General features: G+C 41.1%; 1 long non-coding RNA gene across 1 annotated transcript; it reads left to right on the top strand.

Annotated features, from left to right (window-relative positions):
- Positions 1 to 1,692: 1,692 nt before the first annotated feature.
- On the top strand, positions 1,693 to 4,214 carry LOC138981421 (uncharacterized). The gene is made up of 2 exons (XR_011460630.1): positions 1,693 to 2,140; positions 2,323 to 4,214. It is a non-coding gene; the product is annotated as an uncharacterized lncRNA (long non-coding RNA).
- The last annotated feature ends 8,286 nt before the right edge of the window (positions 4,215 to 12,500 follow it).

Below are 12,500 nucleotides of genomic sequence, written 5' to 3'. Positions count from 1 at the left end.
TCAATAGTGATGAAAACAATACGTGCCTGTGCAAAATCTACCTCCGGTAATAAGCATGAAAGGATGAAGGTCGCTTGTTCATTGCTGATGCCTGTTATTCTCTCAGGTGCCGGGAGATTGGTTCCGTATACCTCTCACTTACTCTTGTTGTGCAGTCACGTCCGCTCCCATGGGGTCGCCTTCACGCGGCGGGAGCGTTTAAACAGAGCTACCCCACCCCTTTACTTCTCTTCTTTTGTCTTATTTCTGCCTTACCAGTCCTTTCACCTATATTTCCTTCCAAGAAAACTCTCCCTACTATTCCCTGCAGTTTTCCAATTCTTTTCTTGTTGTCTTATTTCTACCTGACTGGATCCATCACCTTTATTTCACTTACCAAAAGTCTTCTTTTCCACATCCTTATTTCTCTGCACCCCGCATGTCGTAAGAGGCGACTAACGGATTATGTTTCTCCTTTTACCCTTGTTAAGTGGTTCTTGTATAGAATATAGTCAGTGTTTGTGAAGATTTTAGTCAAACAGTATGTAAGAAATGTTAAGTCCTTTGTACTGGAAACTTGCATTCTCCCAGTAAGGTCATATATTGTACTACGTTGCAAGCCCCTGGAGCAATTTTTTGATTAGTGCTTTTGTGAGCAAGAAACAATTAACAAGTGGCTCTATCCCATCTCCCCCCTTTCCACTATCCCATCTCCCCCCTTTCCTCGTCGCGATATAACCTTGAATGGTTGAAAACGACGTTAAACACAAAATAAAGAAAGAATTACTTCCCCTTGTTTCTTATCACCAACGCTCTGCCTCATCAGGGGCTCCGCTCACATAATTATGTAACTTCAGCAGGACCGACGACGCACTGCAGTTTATCCCAGCCCGCTACACGTTGCATGAAAGGAAAACAGGACAAGTACTCGTCATAATCCCCATCGCGGCATAAATGATAGACCGTGCGTCGTCTGTGCCGCTGAAACTGAGCAGGTATATTCTGCCCATTAGGTTATGATTCTACATTCGGTCGGTAGTGAACGGCAAATTATTAAGGTTTTTTTCACTGCCGTCTTTTTTTCGAGAACCCAGATTTGGGGTCATATGCGACGCCAATTCAGCATAAATCTTATTTCTTAGAGGCCAAATTTAAATTGAAGTTCAATAGGCTTTGATCCTAAACTATTGCTAGAGTTTGTTGGATTCGTGACAAAAGTTGCGCGCGCCTCTCTATCTTGCAACTCTGTGAGCGTCGAAGTAACATTATAAGTTACTAGTACTAATCTCGATTTGAAAGTCCCTGGTATTATGTGTCCCGGATATGACCTGCAGAATTTGTGACTATTGAACAGTAGGCAGCCAAGTTAACGCGGAAATACAAACGGTGTGAATAAACACACGTTTGACCTAAAAACAATTTGGAGAAGAAAAGACTCTGAAAATGAGATCGGATTTCCTATTTAAAATAAGGAGTGTCTGACTTTAAAAGTGTTTCCCTTAGCCAAAATACTTGCATAATAGTGTAGAATAATTCAAATGATTAAGATGCAATGTTGGTAGCCTTCCCGTTTGCGACATTTGAATGAGACTGATTTTATTCAGGCAATACGTTAGTATGACATTGCAGATAATGTTCCTGTTTAAGACGTTTTAATCAAATTCATTTTCTTTAGCCAAATACAAGCATAGCACTATGGCCTAATTAAAGGACCAGACCACGCTGTTTTAGCGTCAAAAACGCTTCGAATCGTGTTCCTGCGCGACCGAACACTTCCCGATGTTTGCAGTTAGTTAGAAAACCACTTTCTTACCGTCTTCAACAATGTTTGGTTTACTTCGGAATCTTCTAAGGCCGTAATCCGACGAATTTTGTGACCGAAGCGACGGATTTCTTCTCCAAAACGACCCGCCATTGTGCCGCGTGATCTTCGCGAGACTGGCTTATGAATAAATTATCCGTGACGTCACACCGTGTGGAGATGGTAGTTTACCAACATGACAACAACAAGCGTAACTGCAGACAAAATTGAACCGTACATGTTCGAACTACCGGTTTCTCTCCTCGAATCAAGCATGAAAGATGAGGGCGGAGGCCACTTCCAGCAGTAGTGAAACAGTGACGATGAAAATTGCGACACTGTTTGTCTCAGCGATCAAAGGTAAACACGCCCGCTCTCTGTGCTGAACTTATCGTCTGCTTTCGAGTCTGTGCTATTTTTTCACTCTCGCCTTGTCAACGCACTCGCGAATAAGTGGGATATTGTTTAAGTGTTCATGCATTGCATTCACGAGTAAAAGAACAACAGCTCATCGCAGTTTTAACTGTTCTTGATTATTTCAGAGACTGGTGTCAGAGTGGCCACTGTACCTGTTGTATTGTGTGGGAGGGGCAGATTTGAGAGAGAGAGGAAGCTAGCCTGAGGTACATTGTAGAATGAAAACTTGCAGGGGAGCAAGAATGCATCACCAGCCACGAAGGTGTACATACAACTTTTTTTGAGGTGCCTATATTTGTTTGATTGTTAAATGTATGTATTTGTTGTTGTTTTTAAAGGCTATCAAGAAAACTGTTGTCATTTAAATTTGTAACACTCAGTCACATATAGTTTCACACACACACACACAAGATTAACTCACTTGCATGCCCACAGAAGAAGTTTGCTCTTCACATTGTTCTGTTGTTGTTTTTATAATGTAATCATTGTAACATCAACACTCAGTAATAACCAATATTACAACACAATCACTTTTTCATCAGAACTCACTCACATACTACATGACTTTGTATTAAACCCTGGTTTATGGACACTTGCATTTGTACTTTGCATGGGAAAGCAGCCTGAATTTCAGTTAACCTGATGCCTGTTTTAGACAGAAAAAAAAGTTACCACAATCAGCAGAACTTTCACCGGAGAAAGGGCATAATTCTTTCATACTTTCTTTCTCATAGCTTTTTTTGGTTTTTATAATCTCTTCATTACACTAAATAACATCCATCTTAAGACCTATTTTGAGCCTTAATTTAAGTTGACTAGTAATGATATTAATCATAATGTATTTATTTTTATAATGTACAAACTAGAGTATGTATGTGGATATGTGTGTGATGGTGCTGGTATGGATATGTGTGGTTTGGGTTATGATGTGTACATTTTATGTGTTTTGTATGTTTTGCGAGTGCGATTTTATGTGATGTTATTCTGTACACCAGCCAAAACAAAATGTCTGGTATATTAGATAATAAACGCACCTTTAAATTTATTAGCGACTACACCCCGTCACCCTCCAGTCCCCCTCCCCCCCATTACACCCTACACTTTTAACATTGTATAAAAAATCATGCCCCAATATAGGTCCCTAGTTACCTGGGAGGACGTTAAGCTCCATAATCAACATCAACAACATATTGAATTGAATTGAAAAGCTGGGGTTAGGAGGTCTAACTTCTTGAATTAAACTGTTTTTTTTCTCAGGTGCATGTAGTTTTTTTATTTGCTTGAAATCATGGTGTATTCTGGTTGTAAGAGAAGAGTCAATTTCCTTGTAAGCCTGCAAAATTAAGATTTGTCATTTTTGAAGTAGCCTACATTTTTGTAAGAGTCCAAAATAGTCCAGGATAAGGAGGAAAAACATAGGGTGGGTCAGGAAATCTGAAACATTGCATAGTTTTGTTTTGCCTATGTAGACACAAAAAGTACTTAGAGCACTTTTCCCCCCCCCAAGAGAGCATAGCTTAGTTTTAATTATTTTAATGCCACTGTTAGCAAGAGGAGTACTACAGACAGCAATCAAACAGTGGGTTTTTTCTGTAGACATTGCTATTTCTGTTTAGGTGTTTCAGTAGTTTTCTATGCGGATAAATCATGCTGCATGATCACTAGAAACAATCCAGCTCTGTTGCATGCAAGTTTTTTAAAGGTTTTTTTTTCCCCATGTTACTCCGAGAGAAAAAAAAAACCCACAGAGATAAAGTTGAACTGGCAGTTTGACTGAAGCAGTGGTAATAACACAGAGTGCTCTTCCTACAATCAATTTTTTTATGTGGATGATGATGTCCATACATGTACTTGGTTGTATTATTTTGCTAGACTATTTGTTTCTGTTAGATATATCTGCTCACATGATTGTTGTTCATAATTTGACATTACATTTACTGCTGATCAAAATGTATTGTTGGAATAGGTCTGCTTAATATTCTGACTGCAGTTTTGTAATAAAATCAAATAACACAGATGTTTTAAGTATCAAAGTGCTTTTCACACACACACACACACACACACACACACACACACACACACACACACTCACACACTATGAGTATGACTGCAAACATGAATTTGTACTTGTATTAATTATAATTACTGTATTACAGAACCTGATCTGAAAAAAAGGACAACAGCAAATTATTCATGCAAGCTTGCTGTATTAACGATTTCTTTATCTATTTAATACAACACTGAATTAGATAACAACTATAACAACGTGTGTGTGTTTGTGTGAATGTCTATGTGTATATGGACGGACACTGATTAAACCTGAGACTCATCGATTACCCAGGTGAGTGTAAAAGAGGGAGAGAGAGAGGGAACTTTAAGGTGGGTGCATGGGGACGGACATGTAGTAACAGATATATGTTTTAATCTGTAATCTTAACACATGTGCTTAAAATTAGGAACAGATGCCATTCCACTACAAATACTGTCAGTCTGACAAAAACGCCCAGTGACACTGAACCCCTATCCCTTACAGAACACATTCAGTATACATGTACTCACTTCCTTTCGTCTGCGTTTAGTGAAAGCAGATCGTTCTGATGACATTGGTATCCGGTTTCTGACCTCCTGTGAGTGGTCAACAATTGTCGGAACTGGAACTGCGTTAGGCAACAGCTGTTTTGTGTGTGCCAGGTTTTCTTGCCGGCTTAACTGCGTTCGCATTGGAAGAAAGTGTCGCGAAACACAGCACATCGTGTTGGCCTATTCCAGTTAATCAGTCTTGCTGCAGAAGTTGTAAGCCCATCGGAAAAAGGTGACAACTGATGCCTGAACCTTTTTTCTATACTTCATAGCTATCAGCAGCCGTGCGCATTCCTTCGGCGTGCTGTTGATGCTCGATTTAGGCAAACGCCCACTTGAGCGTAAGCTGTAACTTTCGGTTTCCAAACACTAAGTGACGTCACAGCCGGTTCTCGTCTACTGGCGGCCATTTCGAAGTCTCGTTTAGCAGACGAATTTGGCGGAACGTTTTTAATTAAATCACAATGATTAAGCTACGAATCGGTGAATTTCTTTACATTTTTGGAATCTTTAGGTGCATTTCTCTAACCTTCAGTCATCGGTTAGTGGTTCTAATAACCTTTAAAACAGCGTGGTCTGGTCCTTTAAAAAAGATCATGCTGTGATGTTTGTAGTGTCCCCATTTGAGGCTTTTGAGTCATGTTCTTTTTCTTGTAGCCGAAACACGAGTAGGGCCTATAGTATTGCAGAATCACTCAAATGGTCAAGCTGTATTATTGGAAATACTTCCGGTTGAAGCGTTTGAATTAAATTCGTTTTCCTTTAACCTAAACACTAGTATTGCATTGCAGAGCAACTCAAATAATCATGCTGTAATATTGTTAGTGTTCACAGTTAAAGCTTTTGAATCAAAGTCTTCCTGAAACCAAAACACTAGTAGGCCTTAAGCATTGAAGAACAACTCAAATAACATTTCTCTTACATTGGTAATATTCCCGGTTGAAGCGTTAGAAACAAATTCGTTTTTCTACAACCTAAACAGTAGGATAGCATTGCGGAACAACTCAAATAAGCATGCTCTTATATTGGTAATATGTGACCCTCCACCACGAAATGAGTCGCATGTCACCTCGCGCGGTTCTGCGCTAGGCTTAATATAAGTCCGGGGAGTGTATGGTAACAGTGGGAGGATCACCTTAGTCACAGGCTTATAACTCAAACAGTTTTTTTTTGCTCTTTTCTAAAACGGTTTTCACCACTGGATAGAGCATAAAAATCTCTTTAGGAAAATGTAAAAACATGAAAATCATGCAAAGGTGACATGCGACTCATTTCGTGGTGGAGGGTCACATATTCTCGGTTTAAGCGTTGGAGTACTAGTCAATTTCGTTTTCTTTTAATTACATAGTATTGCAGTACAACTCAAACAATCATGCTGTTATATTCGTCGTGTTGCCCGTTGAAGCGTTTTAATCCAGTTCGTTTTTCTTTAACCGACACGCTAGAATACCAATAAAAAAAACCCACCTCAAATAACCATGTTGCCATGTTAGTAGTGTCCCCGCTTGAATCATATTCAAATTTTTTTTGTCAGTGGGACAAAAGAGAAACTCGGCGTTCAGAGGGTTATGTAAACATGACAAGCGTTAATGTTGGGCCTGTATTTACTCTCGCTTCAAAGCACGTTTGCCAACCTCATGTGTACACCACTTTAAATGAAAATATTTGATAACTGGATGATTACCCGCTTCGCCGGGTACCGGCTTCGCCGGGAAGAAGTAGAGCCGAATACCAGGCTGCGAAGGAAAGGAGATAAACGCGCAAAACACTGGAGACCTTCTAAAAATAGTAACGTGCAGTGACCTTCTAAAAATAGTAACGAAATGGGAATATCCGCGCGCCATACGAAGGAAGGGAGGTAAACGCTGAAAACACTGGAGAAGATAAGGAAGAGTTACTGGTAGTGGATCCAGACAAAAAAAACAAAATCGGTTCAGCGCTGCGCGCTGAGAGCACGTGTTGAAATATCTCATCGACCAGGTTGTGTCCCGGGTGTACCTGAATATGGCCACCAAATTTGAAACAGATCCATCGAGAACCTTGGCCGCGCATCGCGAACAGACACACACACAGACACAAGTCGTATATATATATAGATACGTATGATGTGTCAGGTGTAAATTGTCGTTTCTGCTTGCAGTCCTTACGTTGCAAATAATTCGGCTTAGTCTTGGCCAGGACTTTATTATTAGCATTTATTTACTCTAGTTTCAAAGCACGTTTCCCAGACGCAGGTGAACACACCGCTTCAAACCGCAAATATTTGAGAATACATGTCATGCTTTACCAATCGAAATTGTCGTTTCTGTTTACCATTAAAGACATGTTCCTTGCCGTGTAAAATGATTCGGGTCACCATCTTAGACTTGTGCTTTTAGTATTGAGCATTTATTTACTCTTCTTCTTCTTCATCTGTGTTCGTGGGCTGAAACTCCCTCGTACACTCGTGTTTTCGCACGAGTGGATTTGTACGTGTATGACCGTTTTTACCCCGCCATTTAGGCAGCCATACGCCGCTTTCTGAGGAAGCATGCTGGGTATTTTCTTGTTGCTATAACCCACCGAACTCTGACTTTGATTACATGATCTTTTCCGTGCGCACTTGGTCTTGTGCGTGCGTGTACACACGAAGGGGGATAAGGCACTAGCAGGTCTGCACATAAGTTGACCAGGGAGATCGGAAAAATCTCCACCTTAACCCACCAGACGCGGCCGGGATTCGAACCCACGACCTTCCGCTTTGGAGGCCGGCGTCTTACCACCAAGCCATTACGCCATTACTCTAGTTCAAAGCACGTTTGCCAAACTTATGTGTACACCACTTCAAATCTAAACGTTTGAGAAGACGTGTGATACTTTCAAGTGGAAATTGTGGTTTCTGTTTCCAGTTAACACCAAAAAAGTAAAAAGTAAATTTTAAGGGGCTTATTGTCCGTCAGGTCTTAATTGCCTATATTGGACATGAATTGGTTTATACGATTCGAGTTTTACGGCTTTTTGATGTTTGCGTGTTTAGGTGGTATCAGCCATCTGCACTTATGGTAGAATGACCAAGATCTTTAACGTGCCATTGTGGTGACACGGGGGTGGGAGATGGATACCGTCTCTGGGTCTGCACATAAAGTTGACCCGTGTCCGTCCCGGCCCGGATTCGAACCAGCGACCTCTCGATCACAAGTCCAGTGCTCTACCACCTGAGCTACCCGGGCCCCCCAGTTAACACCTTGTGAACAGCACCGCTTTATGTCACTGAGCAGGGTACGCAAGTTTACCCCGGTGGTGCGGCCCTCTTGGTCTGGCTGTCTTTGCTTTTTTATGGTTGGCACCTAAGGTTAAAATCCCTAAAACAAAGCCTTATTTCTTTAACTAGCGTGAGAGACCCGGCTTCGCCCGGGCTCTTCTGTCTGTTTATGGCTGTCTGTGTGCGTCTCTCAAACACACACACACACACACACACACACACACACACACACACACACACGCAGGTAATAAAACATTCTGAGTTCGGTTCAAAAGTGTATGCTTAAAAAGAAAATGTATTAAGTGATGTAAAGAGAAGCATTTATACGCAGACATTCACACGCACATACCGTGGCTGACACGCATGGAGACGTACAAATACACATTCACACACTGTGTGTGTGTGTGTGTGTGTGTGTGTGTGTGTGTGTGTTTTTCTGTCTCTGTCTGTCTCTGTCTGTCTGTCTGTCTGTTTGTTTGTCTCTCTGTCTGTCTTGTCACATATTGATATTTTAGGACAGAGAGAGCTAGTGTGTGCGTGTGTAAATTCTCAGAGACATATACAGAAAGCGCGATTGTTGTTTTGAATGATCAAATGTAGATCTATATGCAATCTGTTTCTGTGTGTGACAAGTGCGTGTAATTCTTTCGAGTGTTTTATCTGTACGAGGGCATGAGAATTCTCTTCAGTTTTGCAATCGTGCTGATACGCCGCGGCTTCGTGCTTTGATCTGAATACTCCGGAATATGACGTGAACCTGCTGAGGGATGCAGACGCGGCTTGTGCTTTGATGTGTTGTAGACGAAATGTAGCCGTTTTAGTAGACATGCAGTCACGGTGTGTCAACTGATTCCGTTCATCCACCGGATGTTTCCGTTCATCCGCAGGATGTGTCCGTTCATACAGCCCCATTTTCGTCACTTGCTTCGGGAAAAACGTTGTGGTAAGTCGTGTGGGCAGCGCGCTTGTGTGATATTGAAAGAATAAGGTAGCGAAATGGTTGGGCTATGTGTACGATAAGTACCAAGGTGCTAGTGAATCCTAATAATAACACACGCGGGCCGAACGTGGCAAAATTGCCTGATTTTTTAACATTTTCTTGTTTTTCTCGCTCTGTTATCGAATCTGACCCTTGATTTGCACATGATCACCAAAACCATTGCCTGTTACGACATTTCGCTTGAACAGAAGTTTATAGAAACCCATGGCTTTTGTACAATCACTTGTCTTTTGAAAACATACAGATTCCGTTCATACCCCATGTTTCCGTTCGTACAAAAGTGCATGTTTCCCTTCGTACGAAAAGCGTTTCCGTTCATACACATTCGTTAGATCAGAGTGAAACAGGCCCCCACTACAAGTTCTGTGTATTCCAATCGTTTTCAAATAGCACAAAGTACGAATGCGTGTGATATTGGACCTATGTGAACCATAACTTCATAAGACGAATTGAATTTGCAAAAAACAGTTTTGTGTCCGTTCGTACTGATTTTGACGGGAAAATGTGTCCGTTCGTACCACTTTCATCAAATTGTTTCCCTTCGTACCCTTTTCAGTAATGTGTTCAGTGACGGAGCTTTCTGTGTGTTTTGATTAGAACGAAGATTGATTTGTACAGTTGTGCTTGCTTTGCAGCACTGCAACTAAGACTGAACTAAGTAACATGTACATCCTATCATGCCATTTGCTTCACCTGTGATAATCATGAGCAGAATTTAGACAAATCAAGAACAAGTCGCGTAAGGCGAAAATACAATATTTAGTCAAGTAGCTGTCGAACTCACAGAACGCAATGCCATTTTTCAGCAAGACCGTACACTCGTAGCATCGTCAGTCCACCGCTCATGGCAAAGGCAGTGAAATTGACAAGAAGAGCGGGGTAGTAGTTGCGCTAAGAAGGATAGCACGCTTTTCTGTATCTCTCTTTGTTTTAACTTTCTGAGCGTGTTTTTAATCCAAACATATCATATCTATATGTTTTTGGAATCAGGAACCGACAAGGAATAAGATGAAAGTGTTTTTAAATTGATTTGGACAATTTAATTTTGATAATAATTTTTATATATTTAATTTTCAAAGCTTGTTTTTAATCTGAATATAACATATTTATATGTTTTTGGAATCAGCAAACATGCCCCCCCGGAAAAAAATTTTGGCTCAAAGAAGCAAAATGGTGCCATCTGGTGCCATTTTAACTTATAAATGGTCATAGAATCAGCTTTCCAAATTTATTTTCAATGCCGATGAAGCCCACAGCGGTATTGTGATGCACTTTCTGTCTCAACCGTGTGTGTGCATTCAGCACACACACACACACACAAAAGTCAAAGATAGATCGAGCCACGCATTGAAGCGCCGAGGGCTGCCCTCAAGCTCGCGAAAAGGTGTTTGTGCCTGCAGCCAAGGCAAAAGAACAGAAGAGGGGGCGGAGAAAACGAGCATACAAGATTTTTACCTTCCTTTTCGCGTAAATCCTCTTCTATTCTAAATCACCAGCTATAGATCTGCCCACGTCTTTCAGATCGCGTTTCCACTTGGAAACATACCGGCAATGTACAGCGTGGTTACACTCTGTGCTGAATGGGATTTTGGGCTGAATCAATTGTGTGATAGCACCTGCGTCAATCTTCGCGCATGACTGAAACAGCCAGACTGTTGATATTTGATATCTTACCAAGCCTAAGGATTTTCTCTTTCTTTCTTATGGCCTGGAGAGGTGCGTGCGTGGTGGAAAGCTTAGGCCAAACAAAAATATATGTTGGTTTAGGGTAACCCTATTTTTTCCCGCCAACTCTAACACTTTTTTTTCATTTCTCAAAAAAATCCCCCCCCTCCCCCCCCCCCCCCCCCCCAAAAAAAAAGGCACATTTTGCTAACCATACCGAGACTATGAAAAAAAAAAAAAAAAAAAAAAGGCCGACCTACCGACCCTATTTTGTTTGGGTCATGCTACCCAAAACCAACATATATTTTGTTTGGCCTTATACACAGGAAGGAGGGTATTTTTACATTTAATCAAGTTTTGACAAGAGGGAAAACGAGACGAGGGTCGTGGTGTATGTGTGTCTGTGTGTGTGTATTCAGCGATTCAGAGTAAATTACTGGACCAATGTTTATCAAATTGTACATGATAGTTTCTGGGAATGATATTTCCAGACATTTTTTTCAATTTTTTCGATAAATAGATGACGTCATATCCGGCTTTTTGTAAAAGTTGAGGCAGCACTGTCACACCCTCATTTTTCAATAAAATTTAAATGAGTGCATGTTGTTGACAAATCAGTGCATGTTCGTGATCAATATGTGCATGTTCGTAACAAATGCATACTCGTTCTTGACAAATCATTGCATGATTGTGACGGGTGAGAACCAAAAAGTCGAGGACCAAAAGGTCGAGGCACAAAATGTACAAAAAGGCACAAAAGATCGAAGACATTTGGTCGAGGGTCAAAAGGTCGAGGATTGAAATCGGTCGAGGATTTGTGACAAATAAGAGCATGTTCGTGACTTCTTGTTACCCTCTTCTCGCCCACATGGGTTTAGCTCGTTTTCGTTCATTTAAAGATACGCTCCTTTCCGTGTGAACGGCCGTGTACACCGACATAGATATAAGTCGAGGCTTTTGCGTGGAATAGAGAGAACACTTCCATTTGGACACATTAATAGCATCACCATTGAAAAGGGGTGGCCTGTTAATATTCTTGTATCATGAATCATAATGACTTTTGTCATTGCTTCGACCATCTTGGATACATCACAGTCGTATGTATAAGTTACAGCTCCGTCCATCCATGGTATCGCCTGATATTTTGTCGAGACTGGGTCAATGAATATGATGACGTCACTCGAGGCTCTGCCGAGAGTGACGTCATTATATTCTTTCACCCCGTCGAGACAAACTATCACGCGATACCATGGATGGACTGAGCTGTAACGTATATATGGCATGACCAAAGTAAAGAGATTTTTTCATGGGATGCGGCAACAAATCATTGGAAATTCAACATGGGCAATCAACCCAAGCCTAGAAGTTGTAGAACTATATTTTGTTTCAGTCTTGGCAAGGCCAGTTTTGTCAATTTTCTTGTTTCTGCGGCTGCGCAAGTTATTTTGCCTAGGTCATGGCCGAACTTTAGGCCTACGGAGAAATATCGCTGGATATTTTCTCCCTAGATTAACAGAGACAAAGAAGGGAAGTCATGCTGTATTCTACGATATGATTAAGTCACAGCATCAGTTATCAATAACTGTTGTCTTATGTGTTTTCTGTTTGTCCACTTTAAAAGCCAATAGGTCGAAGTTCTTGTAAATGTTTTGTTTCGTCCTGAATCAAATGAGCGAACAACCAAGCTGTCGAGGTTGGGCTTTTTTTGAAGTGTAAGAATTCTCATAGACCGTGTCATGTGACGAAGAGGTGTGTGGTGGTAAGCTGGGTTAACTGAGTCCATGTTCGTGACGCTTGTCTCCACTTGCCTTCCCATT

This window comes from Littorina saxatilis, linkage group LG12 (assembly GCF_037325665.1).
Source record: "Littorina saxatilis isolate snail1 linkage group LG12, US_GU_Lsax_2.0, whole genome shotgun sequence".
Classification (NCBI taxonomy): Eukaryota; Metazoa; Mollusca; class Gastropoda; order Littorinimorpha; family Littorinidae; genus Littorina; species Littorina saxatilis.
This window is presented reverse-complemented; position numbering and strand designations above follow the sequence as displayed.